Here is a 19,673-nt window from a genome sequence, read left to right on the forward strand (position 1 = left end):
AGGATGATGGGGCTGGGAAGATCGCTCACCTGTTAAGAATAATTGTTGTTCTTGCAGAAGAATTGTGTTCAGTTCCCAGTTCCCACTAATTCCCAGTACCCATATGGTGTGGTACACAGCCAATCTGAACTTCAGTTTCAGAAGATCTGATAACCTCTTCTGACCTCTGAGGGAACCAGGCATGTACATGGTACACACACATGCAATCAGGCAAAACATCGGTGTGTATAAAAGAAAAATAAATCTAAGGAAAACAAAATAATTGTATATCTACACAGAGACAGACAGACAGACACCTACACCCACACTGAGAGAGAGAGATGGATTTTATTGTGTTAGAGTTCAGCCTGGTCTACACGGGGAGTTTCAGGATAACTAGAAATATTTATTCTAATCCCCCCCAAAAAAAACATAAAGGATTATCATATGAGAGGGAAGGAATCACAAGGTCTACCCCTAGCTGAGGGCCTATTGGCAGTTAGCTGTGGTTGAACAAGGAAAGTCATCTCTCTTCAGTGGAGAAACCACTGGTAATTACCCATGTTCCAGTAAATAACTCCACAGCCATGAGCATGCAAGTGACCCTAATTAAACTCAAGGTGTCATTTAAGAAACAATATGAAAGTAGGCAATGGACTTACTAGCTGAAAGGGAGTTTGGAGGGAGTGAGAGAGCAATAGAGTAGGTGATAAGAGATGAATATGATCAAAATAAATTAGGTACATGTATGAAATTCACAATGAAATTAGAAGATTACAAAACCAAAATAGAATATCATATGAAGCACTGTGGATGCAGCTAAGTGGTAGAGCATTCGCAGAGCACATGCAAGACCCTGGAGTTGGTCTTCAGCAACTGAAAACATTTCCATGTGAAAGGACCCATGCAGGATGCAGAGAGTTAGGATTGCATGCTATTTCTAATATTCATGTTCTTACATGTATCAGCAGTGCCTGGGTTTCATGCTTTCATTGAGCAGTCAAACACAATGGCTGAACTCCGACTTGCCCATTCATCTGCTCATAGCAAGGTGGGAGGTTATTTCAGCTTGGAGCAGAAAAGGACTGGAGCTGCCATAAACATTCACACAGGCATTGGGTCCGTGTGATGTTTCATTACCATCTAGTAAACACAATTAGTCGTGCATGTGTGAAGGAGATGTGCCATTACTCTTTCCTCCAGCAGTGAGCCATAGTGTTACTTGTTTCACATTCTTGTGAACACTCCACATTGTCAGCCTTGTTTCTTTAGCATTCTAGTAGGTATGTGGAAGTGCCTCACAAAGGCTTTAATTGGCATGTCCTATGGATTTTAATCTGGTTGTGTAACACATACTCACTGTCTTTGATAATTTTGATTCTATTTCCTGCCCAGTTGTTTCCACCTTTTGGTGAATGTCTTCAAATTTATGATATCAAGCTCTATGTTTCTCTTTGGATTTGAGAAACTGTAAGACAGTGTGGGAAAACATTATATGAGTCCATGAGTTAAATTTAAGAATCATGAAAATGTAGCATTTAATTTTTTATTATTTCTTTCCTTTTTCATGAATGACTTTTGGCAGTCTATGATACATATTGGATTTTTTTCCTTATTTCTATGTCTGATTTTTCTAAACTCTGCAATGGAATTTGTAAAAAGGCACTAAATCACTGAAAGAAGACAAAAATAATATTTTCAACAAAGAACACCATGGAATTTTTCTTTTGAAATGCTATTATATTGTTTTAGTGTATATTTGGCATTGCCAATTGTATTCTATAATTCCTGTTCACTGCCAGCTCAAAAGAGAGAAAAAGAGAGAGACAGCCAAATAACTGTGGGTTTTTTTTTTAAATCTACTTGTCATCAAAAAGTTAGCAAAATGTCCCTTAAGCATTACGACAATTAAAAAAATTAAAATAACCATACATTTACAACAGTGTAAGGCAAGCATGGTGTTTAACCCGCTGGATGGGTATTAAACCCAATGCTCAGTTGTATATTAAAATCAATGTTATTATAAGCACAAATCTTTAGGAAGATGGGATTACTATAAATGAATTGTTTTATGCTCTTAATGATTACCAGAATTTTATGGTAAAATATGTTTCAATCAATGTTGATTTGAAAACACAGATATAAGCAACAAAACTGAATGAATACTACATCACATAAACCAAAGCTGTGCCTGTTGTCTCTAGAGAATGTGAGGTAAATACTCTGCCAGTTTATGACTAGAGATCATGACTCTTGAAACACATTAAATTAAAAAAAAAACTAGTTTTGTGACTAAGTTTATGAATATAAATATCTGAAAAGTAGAATATTTAGTAACGTAGATATCTACATGAGCATTACTAGCTTCTAGGATTAGGAATACCTGATCCTGGAAGAATGAGGATGTACTGACTGTTGCCTCCTCTCTACAAAGTGGTTAAAGGTGCATCTGGAACCAACCTGCCATTCCCTGGCATTTCAGAATCAATGAGATGCGCTTCTGGGTCCTCGACCTGTTCGCTGGACTTCTTTAGCAACAAGCAGGAAACCTGAGAATAGAGAGGAGCAAAAGAGAAAGGTAGGGGACAAGGGAATGTAGACTGATTAACTGGGAAGGGAGGGTATGGAAAGGAAGAAAAATGTTAAAAGCAAAGGAAAAAAAGTAGGTTAAATAAAACTCAAGCTTAAGAAATATATGTGGAATAAATGAATGAGTGAAAATAAATTATTTGAAGAAAGTATCCTATTTATGTGAATGGACTTTAAGTATAAGTGATGAGTGTTATATTCTCTCATTCTAGGTAAGCTATAAACTATCAGAGAGGTGAGTAATCCGAGAAAACACTGTTTCTTAATGTGCACAGACGGTACTAGAGGAAAGCACTAGAGATGTCATAATTGTGTAGTCAGTCCTGTTATTTTTTATCTGAAAAATAGCAACATGTTCATGAACACAGTTTCTAAAGACGGATTTCCTGGCTTACAATAACAACACTAACCAGTATTTTTCCAGGCTTTATGATATTTGTGTGTGAGTTTCCTCATCTGTCAATAGAAATAGTAGTGATACCCATCATTACTGCTATTTTGAGAATTAGGAGTGGTGATAAAGCATAGTGAAGCCTTAATATTTATATTTATTTGAATGTTATTTAATATTACTGGTATTTAAAAACCAGTAAAAAAGTGTATCACTGATTGGGTTACTTAGAGAAATAATGAAGTCATCTTCTGTGTATTCTGGGCTCTCGAAGTGTTGAACTGAATATATTAATAGAGATATTTGCATTGTAATTATTGGTTTTGCAGAGAAAATTGGCCTCCTATTTGAGCACTTTTTTCTTTTGTTAGTCATAGTTTCCCCAAGGTAAGTTAACTATGAAGTCCTAGTTAAGAAATACGAAAGAGGGAAAATTACTCTTAATTTACAAAGGGCAATCCTCCAATTCATCTTGGTGCCCTGTAGCTGTTAACTAAAACCAACTGCTGGACGTAGGAGTAAGCAACTTGGTATGCCTCAGGTCCAGAGTACAATTATCAATCATTTATTGCTAGTTAAGCCTCAAAGGAGAGATTCTGTCTCTGTCTCTGCCTCCCTCCCTCCCTCCCCTTCTCTCTCCTGTCTATAAATTTGTATTATATTCTGAAAGAACAGTGTCATGTTGCTCATGTTGTTAGCGATACAATCTGGCTACTATATCTAAAGATAACATGCTTGAGATGACAAAAGTCAGTGGTGATAATAGGAAATTGAGACCATAGTCATACACTTTAATTGTAACCGAAAAGGGGAAAAAAAATCTCAACTGAGCTGGCAAGAAAAGCAATTGAAGATTCTACTCTTCCAGATATTTGTTAGTATAGGTTTTGAAAAACATGATAGAAGAATCCCACAAACTGAATAGTCAATGATTAAGGAAAATTCCAGGAGGTTTAGTCCATGCAAAATGGGGAGGTTTGTATTCTCCAACGAGAGTTGCTCTATGTACTAAATTCTTTATTCATTACCGACTAACATATTTTCAATATTAATCTGTTTGGGTTTTTGAACAAGGTCATCCATGAATCAATCAACAGTACCTAGGGCAAAAGACAAAAACAAAAGTGTTCATTGACCACTGCAAGAGCTTTCAAAAGTACCAATTAATCAATACTGATCGTTGTGAGAGTGAACTTCCACTCCTTCAGGGATTTGCTTCACCACAGACTTTCTCTGGAACCACTTCTGTAATGCAGCATCCCTTTGGATCTTCAGTCACCTCATTAATGGCTGCCCTGTGCTCCTTGTCTACTTGTAATTCCTTCTAGTAATAGAAAATACTTCATAATGGAAGATTTAATTAACTGAGTTTCCAAAAAGCTATTTACAGTGAACTGGGAACATTAGCTTTGATTTTTATTGTCCAAGAATGAGGAGACTCTTTCCACAACAGAGTCAATGCAGCAGGAAAACAGCATTTTAGCAACCCTGAAGTGGAGCAGCCAGTGGCAGAAGTGAGTCCTGCTGCCGAGAGGACAGAGGTGATGGCATATATGAGGGATGCTTATTGCCTGAAGCCCCTTGTCCTTTGCCTGACTTTCACCAAGTGACCCCACACAGGCTTTATAACCACAGAATCGCTAACCAGGTGACAGAGACGTGGTCCACCACTAGGAACAAGGCATTAGAAAACTGTAAATTGAAGTTTTTTTTTCTCTGTCCCCCAAAAGCAGAATCTTAAATAAGGTTTTTAATACTGATAAGAAATTTTTTCTAGGTGTACCATTGGACAGTGTTAATGAGAGGAGAATTAAAAATTAATGTGGTCTTGACAGAACAGAGAGAGCTAGAGGTAAGTACTTTGTGTGTGGGGGGGGGGGCGGTTAACATGCCCTGTAAGATTGACTCACTTGTTATACACAAAATGATTGGTTATTATGTCCCTGGCAATCCAGTAGGGCATACAGTGGGTCACCCCAATTTTGCATTTGCAAACATGTGTTTGGAGTCTGGGTATCCTCATTTAAACTGTCTTGAACCCTTTATGGAAATTAGCTGTTATTGCAGACTAGCAATTTTTCAAAGTGAATATATTTCACAATTTTACCTTTTTCTCTCACTTAGTAAATTAAATTAGACCACATTATAGACTAATACCTTGTGAATTGCATTTATTAGATCACAGCCCATTTGAATTATGGAGGCACATGCACCCAGAAGCACTGACTGCCCTGTGAAAAGGCGGAGCGGGGCTTAAAGGTTTACAGCAGTAGTAGATTCTCATCCATAAAAGACCTGGACTCCTTTCTTTGCTTTCAAACTGAGTAAAACTGACATTCATGGCTGTCCCATGACTCAGATCCTCATTGTGGTCTGCTAGGGATGCAAAAGCTGAACAAAGAAAGGCAGCCACGTTTTGCACATTTCCGTTAAAGTGGGATTCATGATCTGTTTCTAGCTCCATTACATGCAGATTAGGGGGAGAAATCTAATTTTTTAAGACTTCCCATTTATTCTTTGGTTTAGGCAAAATTATTTTTATCTCTATAATGCCAAAACAAAAAACAAAAAACATGATAATACATCAATGACATAAACTCACACAATCAAGTTCCCAGAACAAACCAAATCACAAATCTTTTGGGGGCAGTGTCTTATGTGGGGAAACTTTTATTACCATCTGCACTCTGAAGCAACTCATTTGCGAGTTATCTTTTGAAGAAGTGAAATGCATCCCCAAATAATTCATTACTGGTGCTTATTCTGCCTTTGCCATGAATCAAAGTTTGAGAGTGCTTCATTTGGTGCATTTGTGTGGTTTAAATAAATCTGAAAACACTAACCCTGTCACGTTCAGAGGTCGAGTGTGGGAATGAATCTCTAGACACAGAGGGTAAAATACTTCAAGCTGTATTCCCAAGAGATTTCAACTGGACAATCAGAATTTACTTTCCAAGAGCAGAGTGTCCCTGTGCATGTGAGCCCTTGGTGTGTTTGAAAGTCTCCTTAACCTGTCTCCACAAATCGCATAAATCACAGCAATAAAGTCTTCCTATTCAGCATGTCCAGGCTTGGGGCAGCTGACCAGCTGCTGACCTTTGATTCTGGGCCCCCGCTGACCCTAACTTCGAAGTTCAGGCGGTCAATTGCAGGTCACTGAGGGCAGTCTCCCAGTCTTTTCAATTCCCCTTGGACTACAAGGTTAAATGTATGTAGCACAGGTATTTTCCTAAGTTTCCTGAATGTGTAGCTCACAAAATCCACACCTATATGGCCAAAAATGACAAGATCACAAAGGAAAGAGAGAAGGGGTAAGAAAAAGCCAACAACAAATTTTACGCTGGTAGCCTCCAAACCAGCTCTGCATTGGTATCCACCAGGATGGTCGTTTATCAGTATAATGGATCTACAGACAGTCTTAAACAATTGTCAAACATTCTTTTAAAAGCCATTACTTTTTCAACTAATATATATCTGGTTTGTGCATTTGTTGAGTCCTTCACTTGTCTCTGAGAACTGGCCTGTTAAACTAAGCAGAGGCCTGATCAGTTTTCAGTGAGCGTTGAGCCTCCGGGTTCACCTGGGTCATCCACAAGATTTATGAGGCCCGGTGCCAGTATCTGATTGGGACTGTTCGTGCTAAGGAAAGTTGACACTTCCTCCCGTTCCCTCCTCAAGCCTGACACACAAAGTCCACTGACTTAACTTGTACATTCCCACTAGCTGCCTAAGAGGCAGCAAAATTGATGACCTGTACAGACACCAAAGTGGACATCAATAAAAAAAGATGGATGTGAACAAGCAGAGTGACATGCCTCAGTGCTGAGGGGACTGAGGGAGAGGGGAGAGAAAGGTTAACAAAACACTGGAAAGTTATTTATACAAGCTTCAAGGACAAGGGTTTTGTCACCACTTGCCTAAGGATTTACACTTATGCTGTTCTTTCGTATGTTTTCTATCCTTATTGCTTGGAAAAAAGTCTGGGGAACTTCTGGCAATTTCCAGTTACTTTAACTTGTTAGTTTAGTGTAGAAATTTTTATTAATCTTTTGTCACAAACAAACGATACCCCGGGATGAACTGAAAAACTGTTACAACAGATGAAAGAAAAGGACAGGACACTGTGAATAGGACCCAGATGTGCTTTGTAACTGATGTAGGTGGTTAAAACCTTGAACAGATGACATTTTACACAGAGTGGGTACAAATGCTCTGGAATATGCTGACCACGGAGCACTTCCCAGGAAACTGCATTTGTATACTAGGAATCACATTCACAACGATTAGGTGGTTCATGGAGCAGGCACCTGGTGACATTAAAGTCACTCTCCATTTTATTCCAGGTGTGATCCCATTCTAACGTGCTTGTGAGAAAAGCCACTTGATAGTTTAACTAGCAGAACAAAATAGGTCACAAAAATGAAACACAAAATGAAAAAAAAAAGAATTTTTGTAGTTTCTTTTGTTTCATTCTTAATGTGTTTATTTACCTTCTGAGAAGATTTCTCTGTGTTTATACATTATATAAATGAAATCAAAAATAAAAATGTCATCAGTGCAACAGGAAATTATTTATACATGGTGATCTCAAAAGAAATGGCAGAAACCACAAATGATAGTGCTTTCAAGTATTTTTTCCCACTCACTCTGCCTTGATATTTATGTTACCCTTAGTTAATATTAAATGGTGATCTATTTTCATATGGCACGAAAAAACCACTTTGAAACATAGGAAACTTGTTTTCAATAATTTCAGGTGCCATGGGTAATAGCAACACATAAACACAACTCCTTTTTAGGTTTAAAATCAAAGTAACAACAATGCTGTCACAGTGTTCTAATTGTATAAATACTGAACTTGACATCCACTAGAGCTGAAGTTAAATTCTGTACTACTTCAACAATGCTAAACAAAAGCAGCTTTAAAGCTCCAGCCTATGGGCCGGGCAGTGGTGGCGCACGCCTTTAATCCCAGCACTCGGGAGTCAAAGGCCCGCGGATCTCTGTGAGTTCGAGGTCAGCCTGGACTACCAAGTGAGTCCCAGGAAAGGTGCAAAGCTACACAGAGAAACCCTGTCTCGAAAAACAAAAAACAAAAAACAACAACAACAACAACAACAAAAAAAAAAAAAAAAAAAAAAAAAAAAAAAAAAACCTCCAGCCTATGGTCCTTCATTGTTCTGACCACCACAGCAAAACTGACAGAAGACTAGGCTTTGGCTTGTGTTACCACAAAACCTGCAACAAGTAGGAACAACATTCTCTTCTTTGGCACTTCTCACTGGTTTGGAATAGGGTGGCTACCAAAATCCCCAGTGATGTGTCTGCTAAGTCCATGTTTTTATCTTAGAATAATCTCAAGAAGTGTGATGTTGCAACTGTCAAGGAGGTGTCTTCCAACCCTGCAACTTTGTCTGGTACAATTCACTGAGAGTGAGACTAAACCAACCTTTCCCATTTGTACAAATGAGACTTCAAATCTCTGCTTTGGGGATTCTCCTAAACTTCCAACATACAATAACTGGTATTTCTCCAGGGACAATAAGTTACCCCATGTTACTACTAAATGAGTCAAGTCTTCAGAAAAGAGGATCTTTTATGGTATATCACAAGAAATGTCTTACATAAGGAGTCTCAACCTCAGAATAAGACCAAAGTATCTGCCAGCAGGAAGGCAATAGAAATTTATAGAACTTAATCTGATGGTATGCTGAGGAAGGCTTTAAAGGGATGGATGAGATTTGTCTTTATTTCTTAACTTAGTACATGAATTTGTTCACTAGAATAACTGTTGTAACAAGACATTGCTGGTTTCTGCCTTAGATTTTTTTTCTTATTTGTCTTCATAGCATGGACTTTGTGGAGGTGTAAGGGTTACCTAGCATAGTGTTTGGCATCATATAGATTTTTAATTCATTTAGATGTACCTATTCAGATCCGTTGTACCTGGGGATCTCTACTCTGGAACATGAACTTACAGAGGACTTTAGACAAAGTACATATGGCTTAGTATTTTGACTGCAGTTTAGGAAGAAAAGAAAACTCAAGTAATAGCCATCATTTTCTCCAGAATATATAAAAAAATCTCTGAAGTATCCCTTTGTGATCTTAATTCTGTTCATTTTTTATTTAAATGTTCACATATCCTTGAAGACTTTGTAAAAACATTGTTCAAAAATTGTGTTTCCCTTCTGTTTTTTCCTTCTATTGAAAACAGTTTTTGTTTCTCACATAATATATCTTGATTACCGTTTCCCTGTTGTTGTTGGTTTTTACTCCTTACTCTCTGGGGCGCCTACCACCCAGCTCCCAAATAAATCACATGAGTCTTAAGCTTTCTTATGAACGCCTGGCCTTAGCTTGGGTTGTTTCTAGTCAGCTTTTCTTAACTTAAATTATCCTTTCTACCTTTTGCCTCTTGGATTTTCTCTTTCTCTATTTTATATACCTGTCTTTACTTCTTACTCCATGGCTGACTGTGTAGCTGGGTGCTGGCCCCTGGAGTCCTCCTCTCCTTTTCCTTTTGCTCCTCGATCTCTCTTTTTCTCCTTCCATTTATTCTCTCTGCCTGACAGTTCCACCTATTCTTTCTCCTGCCTTGCTATTGGCCACTCAACTCTTTATTAGATCAATCAGGTGTTTTAGACAAGCACAGTAACACAGCTTCAAGAGTTAAACAAAAGCGATATAAAAGAATGCAACACATCTTTGCATCATTAAGCATATGTTCCACAGCATAAACAAATGTAGCACAACTTTAATATTCCACAATATGTCCCCTCCCTCCACTCCTTGCAGTTTCTACCCACATTTCATCCTATCCATAGCGACCCCCTTTCTGTCTCTTATTAGAAAACAAATAGGCTTCCAAGGGATAATAATAAAATACAATACAATGCGGTAAGATTCAGTAAAGGCTATGTGTTTCCATTCTTTAAGTGTTTCACCATCCATGAGACTGAGTTGAGATCTGCAAATGACATGTCTAACAATCTTAGTCTCATCTGGATGAAGGAGCTTGAGGCTTAGGTACTCATGTTAACTCTAGCTTTCAAGAGATGGTTGGATGTCCTTCTTTCTTCAACACTTCTAATGTGCCCTTGGCAAACTGACAGCATGGACCATCATTTAGCCTCAGGCAGCCATATTTGCCAAGCTTCCTCAGCCTATTCAACATCAAGGCGAGAGGGCTCTTTTCTAGATACTGGACACACTCCATCTCTGGGATCCAAGGAAATGCCAGTCAGACTTACCTGATTAATAGTGAAGACTTTTTAAGTTCCTAAGTCATTTTCTGTGGTATAAGATTCTCAGATTCTCATTTGCAGAATGACTGGGACCCATGATTCAAACAGGTGGAGTAGGTCTGAGAATGGCCTTGGCCTTCTCTCAGCTGGGAGTAGATGTAGAGGGGCAAGTTCCTTTTTCCATTACCATGGAAAGTGACCCACAGAGTTTCCTCCACTTGAGGAAACTAGTTGCTTGTTTATGTATGATTGATCTAGAAGAAATAAATTTACATTCTCCTTGGTGTCCCTTTATGCAATATAAAAGTTTCCTGGAGTTTAAAATTTATTATTCTTAAAAATAATGGAATTTCCCAAAGAATGAATGTGCTTAGAAAACAATAAATAGTTTAGAACAACTTACAGATAAACACAAGAAGATTGCCAACTATCAGATTGTCCTCACTGGTAGTTTTATCAGGAAGAAGATAGTAAAATAAATTGAATTACCTTTCTTTCTCTGTTTTTGATATTTAATGTTATTTTAGTAAAAAAATAAAATACAATGACAAAATACATCAAATAAATGTCTAAAATGTAGCAAAAATAGATAAGTTGATACCATTAGCTTAGTGCAATCATGTCAACTGAATTCTCTTGACCTTGGTGCAAGTGTTGACATCTCAGTGGAAAGGTCAAGTATAGCTTAATGCACAACTCTACAGTACAGGAAAATACGACCACATACTTATAGTTTCCTTTCTAATGTAAATTGACCAATGCCAATAGCAATACAGTGCCAGATTCTTATCTACCCACCTCATCACAGAAACAAGGTGTCTCAGAAGTCTTCATTTAACACATGGACTATATCATATAAGTTCCCTCTGAATTAAAATATCAAAAACCGTGCTTTGAAACATTTTTTTTAGAAAATAAGTATGTACATTTTAATTATTAACAAAAAGATTTTAATGGATTAGAAAGAATATTTTTAGTATTTGTTTACTTCTTTTGGAACTCCATATATGCTTGGTTTCTACTAATGGACATTCCTAGCATGTAAGAGCATGTCATAGGGATTGGAGTCAGTTGTCAGCAACCATGAGCTGGTCATTGTGCTTTCACAGCAAAACAATCTTTCACTAAAATGATCAAAATCTTTATTTCTACTGAAAACATGTCTTGATGAAGCAAACATTTGCCTTCTAAATTTCTTCTTAAGTTTTTTTCAACTCTACCAAGTAAAATATTTATTTGGCTAGTGACTATTTTATGGGGAAAATATTCTCCAAAGTAGATGCAGCTAAAGATACAGTGCTTATTTTTTAATGGAATTTTTCCAGATACATAAAATTATCTATTATTACTTCATTGTTGTTATCATTATTACAATTATAAAAATGAGAAAGGAAGAAGGAAGAAAGAAAGAAAGAAAGAAAGGAAGGAAGGAAGGGAGGGAGGGAGGGAGGGAGGGAGGGAGGGAGGGAGGAAGGAAGGAAGGAAGGAATGAGTTGCCTTTTTACCACCATCTGCTCAGGGTACTGTAACATGACACCTTAGACTGGGAGTAGGGAACATATGCACTCAGTGCTGGAGGCTGGAAGATCAAGAGCAGACACTCATCTTGGGCAGGCTCTGGTGTGGGTTCCTTAATGGATAAATGTCAAATCTGTTTCAGAGACTTACATAGTAGGAAGAGCCAGCTAGCTAGCGCTCTGGACTCATAAGGCACCAATCTAATTAATGAGGGCCGCACCTTCATGACCTAATTACCTCCCAAAGAGGCTTTTCACAGAAAGTACCACATGCTGGAGTAAATTTTCCTATGTAGATTTAAGCATATACACTGTTTGGTCTTTAATGGGGAGAACAGGAAAGATTGCCTGTTTGCTAGAAAGTCATTGCAAATTGCCTTTAGACTCTTTCTCTAATTCTTTAGCTAGTTCTTTTCAAACCATTTGTTGATAATTTTGGACAAATAGGACTAAATGAAATATGAAAGTGGTGATTGTAATTCAAAGACTTACTAGTCCAACCTAGAACAAATTTACTAGAACAATAGAGTGCCCCATTCCGTTCACATAATCTACGCAACTGTCTTCATGACTCCTGTAGACCATCCCTCCTAAATGTGATGCTCAGCCACTCATGATCATCAAGACCTCTGGTGGTTACAGTACTCTTCTTTACCTTGCTGGTATCCAGTTTCTTTTTTCCCTCCAGACATAGTCAACATCCAAGAGCATAGGAATCCCTCTTTTTAAAAATATTACTTTCTACTATTTATTCTATTCTGCTGCAATAAAAAAAATCTATATTGCAAACTGTGGATAATGCTTTGCTTCCTCTATTCCCATGACAACTTTTAAAACTATGTTGTGGTTCCCAGTTGTGCTGATACTCATTTGACAAATAAAACTTACACCTCAATAAACAGCAAGTCTGCATATTAGATGAGAAAAAGGATATGCAGTAAAAAACAGTTTATACCAAATGAAAAAGGGAGAAAAATCTGCCTGCAGTGCAAACTGGGAAATGGGAGTTTGCCTTGTTCTACGGGGTTACTTCTGTCAGTCAGTCATTTCTCATATCCATGAATTGTTTTTTCAATTAAGATCTGCTGGGAAAATAAAAGCGCAGTGCAGAGTAAAGCTTGTTGGAGATCAGAGAGGGTTCCTTGTTAATGACATCAAAGAAAAGCAATATCTCATGTTTTAATTTCTGTAACACAAGAGGAAAATTCTAAGCAAGGCTATATTTTATCCTACATGAACATTTTGCTATTTTTAACATTTTTTATGATGGTTACTGCTGGCACATTTCTAAGGGATATTCCTTGAAAGGAGAAAGTTCGAAGTTAATTTTTTTTTTCACTTTAAATCATTTTTAAAGACAAATGTCCTTAAACCACATCTTCTGATCATTAAAAAAGAAATTTTCAACTAAATGGATTAAGGTGCAATAATAAATAAGGGAGTTACTTCAGCCCAAAAATTCCCAGTAAAAATAAAGAAGTTAAATCGATTAATTTATGGCAAATTTCTTATGAAAATTAACCAGGGATAGGTAATTTTGTACAGTAATAGGTAAGTAACAGCTTTCATATTTTGTCATCCAAAAAGTTCCCTTGAAAATTTATGATAGTCTAAAACTAATAAGTTGGTGAACATTCAGATACATAGAAGTATCTATATAAATGAGTGTAAATGAAGTATAATGTATGAAATATGTACATGTTCAATAATATATCAAGTTCTAAGCAGATGACTGAAATCTGTCCCATCATACAGCAGCATAGTGGGTGTATTTTATGCATAGTAATCAAATTCTTCACCTCCTAGGTGAAATGGTTTAATTGTTTCTAATTTTGACAGTAATAATTATGCTATAAAGAACACTTTTGTTTTACACGTTTTGATGCCATTTTTGAGATATTTTGCTGAGAGAAATATATATATTCTAAGTATTTTGTGCCAGGCTACAAGTCTGAGATGCGCTGTATATTTTCTCTGTATTTTATAATTTCTCATTTGTTTAAAACATGCCAGACTGAGCCGCTCAGTGGGGGAGCATAATCACTACTTTTGTTTGTATAAAATTGATGCCTTTGGATCATATCAAAACTTATTTCCTTTTTTAGGTATTTTACATATTATGGCATTCATTAATTCCTATATGACTTACAAATGTCACATATATTTATATAAATGCCTTACTTATCTATTTGTCACATACAAGGTGATTATTTTTCCATATTATGGTTTCAAAATTTACTATGGTGAATTTACATCACTAGGTATTTTTATGTTAAGCAGTCAGATGCTCCTTTACAGAGTTTTAAACAAATGATATGTAACAAACGTTCCACATGCATTCTTCTAAAATTCTGTACCTTTTTCTTTGACATTAGAATCCATACGTGTTTCCCAGGAAGCTTCCTTCTCATGACAAACTCATCTAATGAATATTTTAGCGGTTTTCAAAGTAGATAGCAATTCCAATATGAGAAAGGATTTAAAGTTATTGTTGCCCAATTGAATATATATATTTTAAAGACTTCTAATTAAAATGTTATTTTGTACCACAAAAATGTATTTAGATTCTGCTTTTTAAATTCCAAGGAATTTGATATCAGACCCTTGAACATATCAGACAGCTCAAATAACAAAGTAGTCAAAATTTGCTTAAAATACAGAAGAAATTTCAGATTGTATTTCTTTTTATGCTTTTATATACGGGTCATTTTCCTGAATAATCAAAGAAATTAAATATTTTTGTCATGTATAAATATATGTGTGTGTGTATCACTCTTATACTAATACAGACTTTAGAAACCTATGATATTAAAAAATTTAAAATGCCTATTTTATTATTTTATAGATAATAACTTGCAAATAAATAAAAGTCACAGAGCAAAATTAAGCAGACCCCTAATCTATACAATGCAGAGACCTTCTGCATAGTTTGAATAGGCACTCTGAACAGAAAGTTAACTTCAGGTTAACCTTTATAGTTCTGGGTTGAATTTATTTTATGCATTATGAAAGACCAACACTGAAAATACTGTGACAGAATTAGAACCAGAAAAACAATCAGTTTTCTAAAAGCCTCTTTTATAACTGGTGTCCACGGCCAGCATCGTCCTTCCTCGTGCCCTTTGTTCAGCTTTTGCTGCTTCTTTTCTTCATTGTACTGTTCTGTCATGGACACTCGTTTATATATATTTACACAAAGTGTTAGTTATCCACTTATCTATTGATGGACAGATAAATTGTTCCCAATTCTTTGCTATAGTTAACATGGCAGAAAGAAATATAAGAAAGAAATATCTCTGTGGTTGGTATGAAGTTCTCAGGGTGTATTCACAGAAGTATTTATAGGATTCAAAAAAAAAAAAGATCATGGAGTTAAACAAAACCATGTCATGAAGTTTCTATATCATATTTTTTCACATATATTTTTGAGTGTTGTTTACTTTTATTTTTATGTGTGTGATCATTTTATCTGCATTTGTGTAAGTCCACCATGTGTATGCAATGCCCATGGAACCAAGAAGAAAGCATCAGATAGCCCTGGGACTGAAGTGGCAACAGGTTATGAGCCACTGTGTAAATGCTGGAAACGGAACTGGGGTCCTTTGCATAAGAAGCAAGTGATATTAACCACTGGGCTATCTCTCCAGCTCCTCCATATCATATTTTAATGTTAAAGATTAAATAGCTCCAAATTCAGTTTTTTATTCTATCAAACTGCTAAGCTGATGCATTATTTGAAGTGTTCAATGTCATATTTTTTAATTTTTCTAACTTTATGTTGTCTGTTTTATGCGACAAAGACCAGAGGACTTTCTCTTCCCGTGTCTTTAATGCAGTACATAACTTCTGTTTAAGAGTCTAGAGTGACAACAGTAATGGACAATTTACAACCTCCAGGCTTCTGGATTGAACAACACGGTTCTGAAAACCAACAGGCTTCTTTCGACTTCGGTGAAAGCACAAGTGATTTGTTTATTGCCTTTTACCAGTTCCTCATTTACAATTGATCTCTACTTAGAGTGCTGCTAATTGTTGGGGAAGAGAGGAATAACTTAATCCTCATAGCAGCTCTTAGCCTGTGATTTCTCCTTATAATGTAAAGCCGTCATCTCACCTAGGACCAGATAAATGGAATCCACACACCTAATCATAACAAGTGCTTTTACATTTAGTTTACAAATAATCAAAGTTGAATAAGCTGTATTGGAAACAGCAAAACATAATGACTGATTGTGTCTGATACCGAGCCAGTGACAGACGAACATGAGCCTTTGATTAGGGCACTTGTCATGTTGGATCACTACCCCACTGACAGGCATTTAATCAGTACTCAATCTTCTTATCATGTTTAGGGTGTTGATCAACTTTAAGTACTTAATACAGAATCGCTACCAGCATTTCCACTTAAAACCAGAGGCAGAGTAGTCAGCTGTCTTCTTACCACATTTTTTCCATTAAAAGTGTGAAAAGAAACAGTTGTGGTCATCAACTAAACATCTCCTAATTTAGTCTTTTAAACTTCTGAATGGTCTGTTTTAGAAAAGTTTAAAAAATACATGCAGGTTTATAGTTTTCTCTAATTTAGCATTAAAGTTTGAAATTAATATTTTAGAAAGGTAATATTAGCGTAAACCCTTATTTTCTTGATTCAACATACTAGTAAATGCAGCTATACATGCACATATATAAGTGCTTATTCAGCACATAGTCTAAATTCTGGCTCCCAGTTTTAGTACAGTCAACAGAATGCCCGATCAGATAAGAGGTTAGCAAACAAAGCAACGAGACCGCTTGAAACATTTCTATGTTACAGATAAACACAGCTTCAACCTATCTTGACTTAGGGGCCTTCCACATTCTACATTCAAGTTTTCTCCTTAGTTGCTACAGCAGACTGATGCAAGAGAGCAAGCATAGTTCCTACACAGCGCTGGGAGTTAAAGCTACCTACTTACGATGCCCAAGAACTCAGTGCTCCTTTTTTTCTAACCCTGTGTTCACATTTCCACAACAAGCTGAGATTATTTGTTGTTTTAAAGAAATAAAATTGATGACTATGATAATAAAGGCCACACAAAATAGACATTTTTGCATATAGAAATGATCAATCATTTCTTTTATATCTTGTGTTTAACATATTAATACTTTTATTAGTATTTCAGTTCTTTCCCATCTTTGTACAATTTGAAAGTAGCATAATCACAAAGCAACACATAATGCATCATTTTCTATTATAAGGTATGTAGAAGACGTCACACATGAGAAAAGGTATTTTACTATCTTGGCAAAAGCCTCTAAACATTATAGTGCTTCATATGTTTCAGAAAGAAAGACACGTTGTTAGTTGTTCCTTTAGTACCAAATGCATTAAACCTGAGAAAATTAAGTATATTGTAAATAAAACTAGTCCTTCTAAAATTATTACAGGTATTATTAAAGGTATTTTGGAGTCTATTTTAATAATGTAATATAAGTAGATACATGAAGAAACACTTGATTTATGTGGATGATGTTCTACCAATCTGGGAATTACTGATAGGAGTCATTACTTTTAAATTGGGAACAACCATGCATCTCGAGCAGTCGGCAATATTGAGCTAAGTAACAATGTTGGCATAAACAGAGGAAAATAAGATAAAAGTCTATTATTTCTTGACTGTGAATGCTTTCTAAAGTAACTCAGATGCTTCCATTTTATTTGAATATTGCTTTTTGTTTCCTCTATTAAGTAGTGCTTAAAAACCACAACTTCAGTCAATCAGTAAACAAGATCATTATTTCTAAGTGTTTCAGATTTTAAATCAAGGGTTTCATTTAATTTTCCAAGCAGAATAATGCATATAAATGAGGATGTCAAATTGCAAATAACCTGTATTAGAATAGCATTTACAGTGCTTATGGTAAGTAATCAACATTATTGACTTAGCGCAGGGATTTAAAATGCTGAAAAACACTAACAGGATAAATTGATTGGAAGAATAGAGAAGTATATCACCGTGTTAAAGATTTGAAATGAAAGTGAAATGCATTATATGATTTTATAGTTTAAAAGGACATGTACATACAATACATGTATATAGATGGATATGCACATAGATGGATAATGTGGACATTATTGATTTAAATTCCCTATTGGGATTAAAGAGAGAATGCCTGGTTTCACTTCAATGGTAATGTTGGCATTCATTATCAATATGATAAAATACAAATTGGTGCTCTGTAATACAGATTTAATGCCCCTGCTGAACTTTTGCCATTAGTAACTAATGACGACTACTGTTTACTTTCTATGACTACAAATGTTCATTCCATCTTTTCTCTATGATCATCACAGTTACATAGGAAATGGTTTTTCTGAAAATGAAAAGTCTACCTATTTTAGAATACGATAAAATTTGCATCTATAAACATGACTTTAATCTCTGCCTTCTATGATGTGTCAGCGTTCTCAAAGAGAATTTTATCCTGAGTTTATAAATAGAAGTGAAAATTTCCATAATTGGGGATAGTAAGAAAAAATCTTGTTGCATTGATTAAAGTGAAGCATTTTTTTCTCAGCATAGCTTATAGTTTTATCATACACGCATAAGGTGAGTATTTCATTCCATAATTAAAAAACTTTTAATCACAATAAACAAATCTGCCCCTTGAATTGCCTTCCCTTTCCACATAGCAGTGTCTTATTTTTAGAATAGCTTTCAACTGCTAAGTTGGATTTATCTTAAAGAAAGAGGAATACAAAATCTCTTATTAATTTATTTTAATTAAATCCATTACAATAATCCCTGGGGAGAAAACAATTAAATGCTGAGTAGGAGACAATAAAAAACCAAGTTCATTTCCTCTCTGCTTTTCAGTTCCCTTAGTCATCTCTTTTTCTCAATATAAAGCCTTGAAGTTTGGTAGATTTTTTAGTGAAATAGCATAATTTCAAATGAGGTTATAATACTAATACTCAAAATCATCACACATCCGCTGCATATCACATGCTATTCCAAGCAGTTAATGTGCTTACTTAATTCTCCCCAAGAAGCTTATGGGGTACAAGTTCATTGTTATTCTCTTTTTACACTAAGGAAGTTCCAAAGAATTTCATCAATTACGTGAAAGACAACCCACTGAATAGAAAAAAAAAATTGCAAATCACATATAAATGAAAATTAAAACTACAGCGAGTTATTACTTCACAGTTACAATTACGGCTCAACAAAAACCAAGAAGTAAGAAAAACCAGAATCTAATACTTGGCAAGGCAAAATTAATATTAATTAATTAAAATTAAAACAAAAAAAGCTACATACAGGGGGAAAAGGGGTTATTAAAAGTATGAATAAAAGCACCCTGTGTATAGAGCCAACCCTGTTGGCAGAGGTGTGGGTGGACCAGCCCAAAGTTGTGAGCTTGGGAAAGAGCTCTCTCCACTCCTGTGTGTCATGAGGCAGTGTGGTGGGGGAGAGATGTCCCCTTACCCTTCGCCCTACGTGCTGCAACAGACGAAAGAGCTGGCTCTCCCCCTTAACGGCTGCCACACTCAGGAAAGCAGGCCCTGCTCTTTGCCTAGGCAGCAAGGCAGAGCTGGCCTGGTCTTCAGAGGTGAGGGTGACTCAGCCCCAATGTTGTGAGCAAGGGAGAACTGTCCCTACCAGTCATCTGACATGTGGCAGTGTGGGCAGAGGAGAGATGTGATCCCTCAACCCCCCACCCACCAACACCTGAGACGGGTGGAGGAACTGCCCCTGGTGTCTTAAGAGCTAGAGTGCTATCCTGGCCATTCACCAGCTGCATGCAGCACTTGGGAAAGTGGCCCTGTACCTTTCCTGGGCAACACAATAGAGTTGACCTTGTAGTGTAGGTGTGAGAGAGCCACCCCTGGGGGTGTGAAAACAGGAGAACTGGTCCACCCCTGCTCATTGCTGAAAGAGGTAAATTAGCCCTGGGGTGGGGGATCAA

This window comes from Peromyscus leucopus, chromosome 11 (genome assembly GCF_004664715.2).
Source record: "Peromyscus leucopus breed LL Stock chromosome 11, UCI_PerLeu_2.1, whole genome shotgun sequence".
Classification (NCBI taxonomy): Eukaryota; Metazoa; Chordata; class Mammalia; order Rodentia; family Cricetidae; genus Peromyscus; species Peromyscus leucopus.